The sequence below is a fragment of the Mus caroli genome, chromosome 10, assembly GCF_900094665.2.
Source record: "Mus caroli chromosome 10, CAROLI_EIJ_v1.1, whole genome shotgun sequence".
NCBI classification, from domain to species: Eukaryota; Metazoa; Chordata; class Mammalia; order Rodentia; family Muridae; genus Mus; species Mus caroli.
In genome coordinates, this window is record NC_034579.1 from 15,347,155 (window position 1) to 15,359,239 (window position 12,085).

Sequence of the window (12,085 nt, forward strand, 5' to 3'; positions counted from 1 at the left end):
AACTAACAGTTCCCTGCCATTCTGGTGGCAGCGAACTTACAGCTGGTGTGCAGCAGCTACAGTCCCCAGTGGAGAGTCAGGGAGGACAGCCATCAGGTGAGGGATCTAGAAGACTTAGATGCTAACACATGACCTGACAAAGACAGGATCTCCACCCAAGATCATTCTTCGAACGTGGAAATAAGCCTGTGAAAAAAATGAAAAGAACTATTGCAGAACTTAAATGTGAAAAATAAAGTAAAATCATCATGTTAGGGAGGGATGTACAAGGTGTCAGTCATCTTACCCTGAGAAGAGCCAAATCAGAGAACCATAAAAACAAAATGTGCATATTCCAAGTGACAAAATGTCAAAGTCCAGTTACAGGACATGGCCAGTGCAGAGCCAAGTAATTCTCTCTGGCAGGTGTCAGGTCAAGGAGGAATAATAGGTAATACTGTTGGGGAGAGGGGCCATGGCAGAGTTCGAAACAAGAAAAAGTTAAATCTACTTCCAACCCAGCAGTCAGTTTCTATTTCCCTGAGTTCATGCCCACTCGTTGTTCCTAAACACAAAGCTGAACAGGTTTTAAACAGTGAGGTCTGCACTGTGCACTTCCTCTGTTATAAAAGCTATCTTCATCACAGGAGATCTGGTAAACACAAAATCTAGTTGGAGACATACGACAAAAGCTGCATGCCACAGAAGGCAGGGATAGGACAGGACAGGAAGGGAAGGCATTCCCAAATCTAGCAATGTTGTGAGTGTGCTATAGGCCAACTGTAATGCTTGTTCATAGAATGATGGATGATAGATAGAGGTACGAATGGCTAGCTCATGAAACAGTAGAAAATGCACCTGGATACATGATAAAATGGAAAGTCAGATTATGAAACTCTCTTAGATAAACAGAAGGAATAATTTAAATTGCTTACTGATTGAGTAAAACCATAATTGCTTTAAAATTCTTTATTTTATTATAGCCTTGAAATTAACATATAAAATTATTTTTGTGCATTTCTATAATTTTTAAATACACACACAGTGTGCAGACAGCTACATTTTAAATACAAAATAATGCCATCACTTTTATAGCTTTAAATTTCTCCCAACCCCAATAACCATCGATCTGTTCTCCTTAAATATGCTGAGTGTTTTCTGAAGACCGTCCTGTAATGCAATCATGCTATCTGTAAGCATGGAAGACTGGCTGCTTCCACTTACTGAACTGCCTTTGAGATTTTCCCAAGTTGCTTTTCTGTGAGTAATGTTTCATGGTACTCAACAGTAATATTGGGATATTTGGGCATTTCCTTTTTTTTTTAAATTTGTTTTATGGGAAGTTTTATGAGATATAGTTCTCTAGAGTCAACATTTCTCGTTTTTAAAACATGGCTGATTTTACTTCCAAAATGATCACACTGGTTTGTATTCCCAACAGCAGCCCTATAGGAGACTTCCAACTGCCCTGGATTTATGCGCGTTATTGTGGTTTTAATTCATACTGATCACTGGCTAATGGAGTTGAAGAACTTTTTAGAACAATTATTTTTTCTGCATAGAGTCTTTGATGAAGAACCTGCTCAAGATTTATGCTTGTTCTTGTTGCTGTCTTAATATTGAGTTTTGAGAGCTTTATATATCCTGGATAAAATTATTTTCTTACATATGTACTTTGTGGATATTTTATTCCAGTTTGTTGCTTCTTTTTCCTGTCTTTCATGAAGAAAGTGTTTCACTTTGATGATGTTCCATATCACTTTTGTATTTTATGAACACTGCTTCTCATGCCATCTAAGAACTCTTTGCCTACACCAAGCCATGGAGATCTCCACTTATGTTCTCTTTCTATCCAGTTCATTGATCCACTTTGAGCAAATGTTTATAAGGAGTGAGTATTGGGTTGAGATTAAATATTTTATATTTGTTTTGGTTTTGTCTGTTGATGTTCAAATGGTCAGTTAAAATTCTGTTCTTCCTTGAATTGTTTTCATATCTTTATCAGGACTAATTTGTCACATTCCCTCTTTTAATCTACACCTTTGTCTTTTTCTAACACATACTGTGTTGATTTCCATAACTGTAAGTCATAAAGTGAAATAGTGTGGTCCATCTAACTTTACCCTGTCTTCACCAGTATATCAGCTTCTTTTGTTCTTCCCCTTTCTCTATAAATTTAATGATAGCTTGCCTATGTCTTCAAGAAAACCATGCTGAAATTTTTAAAAGAAGAGCTTTAAACCTGGCAATTAATTTGTGGAGTATGGGTAGATTTATGATTGCTAATATTTCTAACAAAAAGGAGTGAAGTGATAGCTCTTCATTTCTTAGGGCTTACATAGGAAGGATAAATGAGGTCCATTTATGTTTTTATAGTATTCTCATCTAAAATGTTTCCTGAGACAATAAACCCACTCACTCTGATGGGGGACCTGCAAAGAACAAGAAGCTTGGGTGTATACATTCGATTTGTACCTACCATTGGACCTGGTAAGATATGGATCTTCCAAGAATGGTAATTCTCAAAAGCTTACTTTTTCTTCTCTTTTTACCATAGACATTTTGCTGTAGGAATCTTCTACATCTGTGGACTTCACGGTTCTCTCCTCTTGCTTGGTCTCCCTGCTCCTACACACAGAACCTTGGAGCTCCTAGTGTCTCTTCACTACATTTGAACAGTTTCCTAAAGTTCTCAGACACCAAAAACCCCAGGGTGCACTGTGTGATGCTCAAAGTACAAAACAGGAAGCCTGGGTCTTGGTTTCCACCGTTGGGAACATTATGCTCATCCTGCACAGCCCTGCTTCTGTGACTGATACAGAGGGAGGCAAACTCGGTCTACCTGATGTACCAACCACAGTGACCCACGGTTGCCCATATGCCATGTCCTCAGATTGCACAATGCTACTCAGCCCAGGGAAATGCCTTCTTTAGGACACTAATTTATTCATACTAATACAAAAATCTAACTGGGCCACCAACCAAAGAGCATACATGTACTGTGATTTGAGCCTCCCCATCTCTCACCTTGTCTGGGCTCAGTGGGAGAGGATGCACCTAATTCTGTAAAGAATTGATGCCCTCCCCCCGGGGCATACTGGAGAGGGCTGCCCTCTCTGAGGTGAAGGGGAGGAATGAGGTGGGGAAGAACTCTGCAAGGAGGGAGAGGAAGTGGGCAACATTTGGGAAGTAAATAAATAAAATAATTAATTAATTTTAAAAAGTCATATTAATTACTTATAAAATATTTATAAGATGGGTAAGACAAAATCTATAAGTCTTGAAAGTTCTAAGTCTGCATAAAAATAATGAACATCTGGCAAGGGAGAGTGATTAGGGAGGTAAGCTGGCTGTAGGGCTGCAAATAAAAGCTTATAAATTATATGTAAGGTGGATTTTTGAATTGCTCAAGTTTCTATAAACAAAAAGGCAGAATATTGGGTTAAATCTCAGCTCCTCTGACTCTTTGCCGGGTATCAGTTCCTTATCTGCAGTAATAGCTCATGCAGATGCGCATAAACACAGGACAGTAATCCCACCAACTGTAATCCCTGTCTCTGGGAGCTGAGGCAGGCGAGAAAAAATTCAATACCAGCTAGGCAATGTGGGGGGAAATCGACAGGGGATACAGTTCAGTAGTAGAATGCTTATATGCCATGCACAGGGCCTTGAGTTCAATCCCCAGCACTCAAAGAAAAACTCACTGAAGGCTCATTCAACTATGTGAAGATCATATGAAATTTCACTTAAAAATACCTCAGTCTGCCTTGATAGAATGCCTCGTTACACATTGATACCATATCATTACAGGATCACTATAATCTACTAGGATTCGTGTTTGTTTTCAGTAGCTAGTGGGGTCACAAATCTCTGGGATTAATGGCAAATGCCATGGCAAAGTTATATGAGTCATCAACACTAAATGTGGTGTCAGGGTCATACAGCAGTACTGGCTCTCATGGGGAAAGGGCACATTAATTTATAATTGTTGGGCACAATCTCTGAATCGATCATCTAAAGTGGGACATTTCTGTACTTGACATACACTGAAATCTGACACAGGGAAAAAGAACCCAATGATTTTCTGAGCAAACCAAGGTTATAATCTCTGCACTGATTCTTTTAAAGATGTATGGTTGAAGAAAGAAATTGAATAAGATATCAGAAAATGGAAAGATCTCCCTTGCTAATGGATTGGTAGGATTAATATAGCAAAAATGGCCCTCCTAAAAACTAGTCTACAGATTCAATGCAATACCCACCAAAATTCCAACACAATTTTTCACAGAAATTGAAAGGACATTTTTCAGCTTTATAAAGAAATACAAAAAAATCCAAGGTAGCTTAAACAGTCTTGAATAATAAAAGAACTGTGAGAGGTACCACTATTCATAACCTCCGATTGTGCCATAGAACTATAGTAATAAAGACAGCATGGTATTGGCACAAGAAAAACAAGTGGATCAACAGAACTGAATTGAAGACCCAGACATAAATCTACACAAATATGCACACCTGATTTTTGTTTGTCTGTTTGTTTTTTGTTTTTTTGTTTTTGAGACAGAGTTTCTCTGTGTAGCCCTGGCTGTCCTGGAACTCACTCTGTAGACCAGGCTGGCCTCGAACTCAGAAATCCACCTGCCTCTGCCTCCCAAGTGCTGGCGCTAAAGGCGTGTGCCACCACTGCCCTGCTGATTTTTTTTTTAATAAAGAAGCCACAAATATATACTGGGAAAAGGGACGCATTGTCAACAAGTAGTGCGGGTCAACCTGGATGGCTGCATGTAGAAGAATGCAAATGGATCCATGCATGTCACCCTGCACAAAACTCAACTCCAAAGACCTCAACATAACCCCAGGTGTACTAAACCTGATAGAAGAGAAAGTGGGAGTAGCCTTGACTTATTGACACAGGAGAAGAATTTCTGAACAGAACATCAGTAGAACAGGCACTAAGATCAGTAACTAATAATTGGGAACTAAAAAGCTTCAGTATGGTGAAGGACATCATTAAGTCAAAGTGACAAGCTACAGAACAAGAAAAGATTTTTTTCAACCTAACATCCAATACAAGCAGGAATATCTAAAATGTATAGGAAATTCTTTTAAAATCTGGACATCGAGAAAACAAACAATCCAATTTTAAAATGGGTTACGGATATAAACAGAGTTCTCACAAAAGGAAACAAAATGGTAGAAAGCCACGTAAAGAAATGTTGGATTGCTGCTTCAGTACAGGGTTGCACTCGCATCTGTCCTTAACGCTCTCTTCAGTGTCTACAGCACCCTCTTTCCGTCATTCGCAGCGATCCTACGAAGTTCACCATGTCTGTTCTCAGGATCCATGGCAGAGAGACTCCCGTGGGAATCCCACTGTTGAGGTGGATCTGTACACCGCAAAAGGTCTCTTCCGGGCTGCGGTGCCCAGCGGTGCGTCCACCCGCATCTACGAGGCCCTAGAACTCCAAGACAATGATAAGTCCTGCTTCATGCGGAAGGGTGTCTCACGGGCTGTTGAGCACACCAATAACACTATTGCACCTGCTCTGGTTAGCAAGAAAGTGAATGTTGTGGAACAAGAGAAGATTGACCAGCTGATGATCAAGACAGACAGCACTGAGAATAAATCTAAATTTGGTGTAAATGCCATCCTTGGGAGTGTCCCTGGCTGTCTGCAAAGCTGGTGCCATGGAAAAGGGGGTGCCCCTTTATCGGCACATTGCTGACTTGGGCCGGCAACCCTGAAGTCACCCTGCCGATCCCAGCTTTCAATGTGATCAGTGGCTGTTCTCATGCTGTCAACAAATTGGCCATGCAAGAGTTCATGATCCTGCCTGTGGGGGCATTCAGTTTCCGGGAAGCCTTGTGCTTTGGAGCAGAGGTTTACCACAACCAGAAGAACGTCATCAAGGAGAAGTACGGGAAGGACGCCACCAATGTGGGTGATGAGGGCGTATTCGCACCTAACATCCTGGAGGGCAAAGAAGCTCAAGACTGCAATTGCAAAGGTCAGCTACACTGACCAGGTTGTTATAGCATCAACGTGGCTGCCTCCGAGTTCTACAAGTATGACCTGGACTTCAAGTCTCCAGATGACCCTAGCAGGTATATCGCACCTGACCTGTACAAGTCCTTCATCCAAGACTATCCAGTGGTGTCTATCGAAGACCCTTTTGACCAGGACGACTGGGATGCCTGGCAGAAGTTCACGGTTAGTGCGGGCATCCAGGTGGTGGGCCATGACCTCACAGTGACCAACCCTAAGCGGATTGCCAAGGCTGCAGGTGAGAAGTCCTACAAGTGTCTCTTGCTCAAAATGAACCAGATCGGCTCGGTGACCGAGTCTCTGAAGGCGTGAGTAGCCTGTGGAGGGCTTTCTGGGACCGAGTTCCCGGTGACTGGGATGATGGCAGCCAGAGGGATGCAGCAACAAGCCTTGGCTGCCTGATCCATGTTCCTTACATTTACCACTTACGCTCTGAAAGTTTGTCTCTTTGGGGAGCTTGGAGTCAGAGTGACCATAAGAAGATGGGAAGCTTTCAGAGGAGGGCAGGGCATGAAGACCATTCAACACAAGACCAGGCCAGGTGCATCACATGATCTGACTCCTGCCCTTTCTTTAGGTGTAAGCTGACCCAGTCCAATGGTTGGGACGTCATGGTGTCCCATTGATCTGGGGAGACTGAGGACACTTTCATCACCGACCTGGTGGTGGGGCTCTGCACTGGGCAGATCAAGACCAGTACCCCTTGCTGATCTGGGCGCCTGGTTAAGTACAATTAGATCCTAATAATCAAGGAAGAGCTGGGCAGCAAAGCCAAGTTTGCTGGCAGGTCCTTCAGAAATCCCCTGGCCAAGTAAAGCATGGACTGGAGATCCCTGGAGCCACCAGCTGCTAGGTCCTTTGCCCCTGATGTCATCCAGGCGGTTCAAGGCCGGCCCAGTGCGTGCCCCTCCCATGTCACTGCTTCCTGAGACATCCATACCTGACCACCAGGAACCCTGCTGGAGACCCAGCTTTGTAATCACGTGACTGGTCTGAATCATTGTTTCTGTCACCTGACTTCCCAGCTAGTGTCCGGAGCCCTCGGAACTCCAGTGTAATCTCTAAGATGCCCACTATCAAGTCTCCCCCAGTGGTTTACATGCAAAAATAAAAGCTGCAGAAGCCCCACTCCCATCCCCCACAAAAAGAAATGTTCAACATCCTTAATCGTCAAAGAAATTCAAACCAAAACTACATTGAGATTTCCTCTCATACCAGTCAGAATGGCTAAGATCAATAAAACAAATGATAGCTCATGGTGAACACATGGGGAACAAATTCATGCTGGTGGGTACAAACTTGTGTAGCCATTATGGAAACAAGTGTAGCAGTTCCTTAAGAAGCTGGGAATAGATCTACCCCGAGACCCAGCTATGCTATTCTTGGACATTCTTGGACAAAGGATGCTTTATCCTACTACAGAAATATTTGCTCAGCCATACTTATTGCTTCTACATTCATAATAGCAAGAAACTGGAAATAATTTAAATGTTCCTCAACAGATGTCTGAATAAGGAAGATGAGTCACATTTTCACAGTGGACTATCACTCCCCTGCTAAAAAATAATGAAACCATGAGACTTGCAGGTAAATGGATGGTGCTAAAATAAAAATCATCCTTAAATGGAATGTTTCCATCAAATCCCTCCCCTCAGGGCTCAGGAAACCCTGCAGAGGAGAAGGCAAAAAGAGTATGAGAAGCAGAGGGATAGAAGACACCAAGAAAATAATGCCCAATGTGGTGGCTTGAATATGCTTGGCCCCGGAGTGGCACTATTAGGAGGAAGTATGTCACTGTGGGGTGGCCTTTGAGACCCTCCTCCTAGCTGCTTGGAAAACAGTCTGCTCCTGACTGCCTTGGGTTCAAGATATAGAACTCTCAGCTCCTTCTCCAGAACCATGTCTGTCTGGATGTTGTTGTAATTCCTGCCATGATGATAATGGACTGAACTTTTGAACCTGAAAGGCAGCCCCAATTAAATGATTACCTTTATAAAAGTTGCCTTGGTCATGGTGTCTCTTTGCAGAAGTGGAAACCCTAACTAAGATACCCTCTAAACACAAGAGGACAAACCCACATATGGATTTACAGAAACTGTGGCTACATGAACAGGACCTACACAGGTCTATGCCAGACATGGCCCCAGTGATAAGAAGGGAAGTGGGCACAAGCCCTCTTTCTAAACCCAGAAGCTATGTCCAACTGATAAACACTCAGAGATGAACAGAGAAATGTACCGAGGAGCCATGTGCACAGTTCCAGCTGAGGTAGTTGTTATATTTCCACTACTGCGGATGAGGTCATTGATGTTCACAGAAGTGTCAGTACAGTAATTGATGTTCATTGATGTTCACTGACCAGTGTCAGCAGAGTAATGCATGGATTTGAATCTTGGGCTGCAAGATTAGAAAATTCTCCTTGGTGATTACTATTTTCTTGATGTGATATATATCATGGCCGATCATGGCCAAAAGACGTTTATGGAAGAAAGAGTTTATTTTTGCTTAAGGTTCCAGAAGAGGAGTCCATTGGGGTGGTAAGGTGTAGCAGCAAGTGGCTGGCATGGCCCTGGATCAGGGAGCTTTGTGATCCTATCCTCAACCCCAGAAACAGAACAGGGAGAGCAAAGTAGAAGTAGGATGATGCTATGCACTTCCAAAGCCCACTCATGGGGTACTTCCTGTAGCAATGCTGCAGCTCCCCACAATCTTCCCAGGAGCAGGAGCTCAAAGGACTGAAACGGTGGGGATACTTCTCACTCAAACCATGCCATTCTTATAACTTGTTTTATATCAATGATGCCCACCCATCAGAAAGTCTTCCAAATATAATAACAAAAGCAGAGAAAGCCCTGCAGCCCTTATTGAAGCTAGTATTGAAGGCCTAGGAAGTGCCAATTATGCTATGTTCTACCCTTCTTTCTGCAGAACTTTCCACATCTCTATAATACCGTTGTCCCAAATGTCACAGTTAAAAATCAGCTACTTTCCAATATAATTGAAAGGCCCAGGGCTAAAGGATGGCGAGGGGAGGATCCGGTCTTGCTTCCAGCATATGAGGACCAGCGGGCATCAGGGAACTTGCACTCAAGCTTCAGAAGGTTCTTCACGTTTCTCACAAGAAGGCATCTCCAAATTAGCATGGATCCTAGGTATCCCATAGGCAAGAGAATATAATCTTGAAGAGGGGTTTGAATTTACAAATCCTGTGCGGGGAAGATAAAGCCACAAAATATTTAAAAAGCTGAATAGTGTCTAAGTAGAGTAAAATATGTAGCCGCCTTGTTAGATCACAGGGTTTATGAAACAGGGTTATGTGGTTGACTCAATGGATAGAAAAACAGTACTAGAATCTTCTACCAACTGAAATGTAGGGAGAACTTTGTCCAGCTAACCTCACCCAAACACTGTATCACCCAGAAATCAGTCAGTCATCATCAAACCCTGTAGATAAAAGAGGTGGTAGACTGGACATGCTGGTAGCTCTAATCCTACCAGCAACACACTCCATTTGAATTGCTTCTGAAGCTAAAATGGCATTAATTATGTCATTAATTTGTCAGTGCCAAACTTTTTGACCTTTGGATTGTTTGACAATACACTAGGACATTACATTGTGAAAGCTTGCTAAGTTGGAATGTGGAGTGTAATGTCAACCTCTGTGTCTTCAAAAAGCTTTCTCTAGTTTTGGACGACCCCTTAATATTCTGTTGATAAGAGGTTAATGTTGTGCTAGGGTCAGCTTTCAATTGCATGCCTTCCTCCATCACCCAAGACACTCTTGTCTCCAGACTCTGCATCCTTATATAAGAAACCTAACAGGAATTATTAGTCATTTTCCAACTGGACATTGTAGAAACAAAACCCATCTCCTTTAAAGTCAAATAAAAATGGGATCTGAAGATAATATAACCCTCCTAGAACTGCCACAGGATCTGAGAGAAGGGATTAAGAGCCCTATTCAAGCTCCCTATGGCAGAGAAGGGTTCCTGATTTTAGGAAAAAGTAAATACCCAAACCATAACCTTGTTTAGTCTTAACCTGCACGAACAGGGCTGTACTACTGTTTTGTGACTGTTTAAAATGAGTAATTTGAATGGCTAATAAATCCACCCCAATTTTATCATGACAAACTATGGCCCCTAAAACATCCTTTCAGGTCGCAGAAGGATGGCAACAACATAAAACAAGAGTCTGTGACCACTGTTCCAATGGCAAACGCTACCTGTAATTATTTCTGCAGCAGGACTGCATAAAACTTGGATTCCATTCAATCTTACACCAAACAACTCCGATATTTCATGTCATGGGTGCAAGTGAGAATGGAGATAGTTCATCAACACCGATTGACGATATAAAAACGAGCCATGAAGCCGAGGGTATGAGAGTGCATAAAAATGTTTTGTGTTCTGACCAGTACACTGCTTTAAAATTTTTTTACAGTCAGGCCCAATTGTTCATTCTCGCCATGCAGAAGATACTCACATATTCATTTTTAAAAGGGCAAATCAACCATAATTCAGTTTATAAACTGTGAAGCTGGTTGCGAATGTCTGGATGAATATTCATTAGCATCTCTTAATCTGCCATCGTCTGTGATTCATTAGGCATATGTAAATATCACTCACTTTAATTGCCCCTAAACTGACTTAACATAATATTGTCATTAGCAAATTATTAGTTATTTGTGTAACTAATGGTACATTATGGTATGCACGCTAAATCTCCAAATATATGATTATAATTAGGGTGATGTTTTATACTGGGGGCTTTCTAAACTATTTGATGAAATATAATGGAGTCAAATAAAATCCAGTATGTTAATAGGACAGTTGCATAACTTTCCTCCCCACCTTGGTGCTGTTGGCGCACCCTATTCTTCATTCTCCCTGACACTAGGCTGGCTGTTTGTTTTCTCATTTGTCTCCAAAGTCCCAGGAACTTCTCTGTCCTTCTCCTGCATTGCATCCGGCAGGACCCATGCAAGTTTGCTTTTGGCCAAGGTGATTTTCAAAAAAACATTCACTCACTGCCAATGGAGCAGTCTATATAAAATTGGCAGGGAGCATAAAGGAGAACATCTTGGTGGGGAGGAAAGTGTCTGAGGAGGACACAGCAGAAGTTTTAATCTGTGTGGTTATTTTGAAGGCTGACATTTGATTGGTAGACTTTCATGAGATAAAGAGCAGTGTTGCCGCCGTTTTCTCCAGAACTATCATCTATGAAAACTTTGGACATCACTTTGGACCCCTCCTGCATTCTTAGATTTCCTTTTTTTCGGAAATGTTATGGCCCCTTTATGTCCCTAAGGGATTTATTTTATAACAAAGTCATGTAAGAAGGGCCCTTTGCTGACATCCATTTCCGTAGTAATATCAAGAGAATTGCTGTCTTTTATCCCTTATAAATGATTATGAATCAACTACCAAGCTCTCAGGAACAAAGTTGACCTGGCATATTGGCAGGGAAGTCTACAATTAGTATTCCTTTAGTCTCTGTTAATTGCCTAACTGGTGACAGGAATATGTTAATACAGAATGAGCTAACAGAGGAGGGAAGTCTTTTATCATGTTGTCCTCCTAAATATTAGTACACTAACTGGCCATTGATGTCTATAAACAGAGATTCAGATAAATGCCTGTTCCTGTCTTTGATAATGTTGTAGATTAATTGCCATTTCATCTTAATTTAATAAGAGGACCTTTTGGATTTTTTTTTAATAAAAGCTTACACATGGAAAAGAAATTACTGAGATAATGATAGCATAATGAGTATAAATTGTGGTACAAATCTCCTGGAGAGATGGGAACATCCCAGAAACATGGTCAAGAGTAGGTATATTAAAAACAAACCAAATGTTTTCAGTCTAGCATAGTTCAGGTTCAACAATACTGTTATAAAGTAATTATGATATTTTAATTGATGGTGAATAACTGACTCTCATCCCTAAGGGGTTTAATTGTGAGTTTCAGAGATCTTTTAGCCAGTGTCACACCTGATATTCACAAAGTGGCCCATCAAGGAGCCAGCTTTGTGTTTATCAACATTTCTGACAAATCA

At 41.5% G+C, this 12,085-nt stretch overlaps 1 pseudogene; it reads left to right on the plus strand.

Moving 5' to 3' along the window:
- The first annotated feature begins 5,237 nt into the window (after positions 1 to 5,237).
- LOC110303585 lies at positions 5,238 to 6,840 on the plus strand (annotated as a pseudogene).
- Positions 6,841 to 12,085: the final 5,245 nt, after the last annotated feature.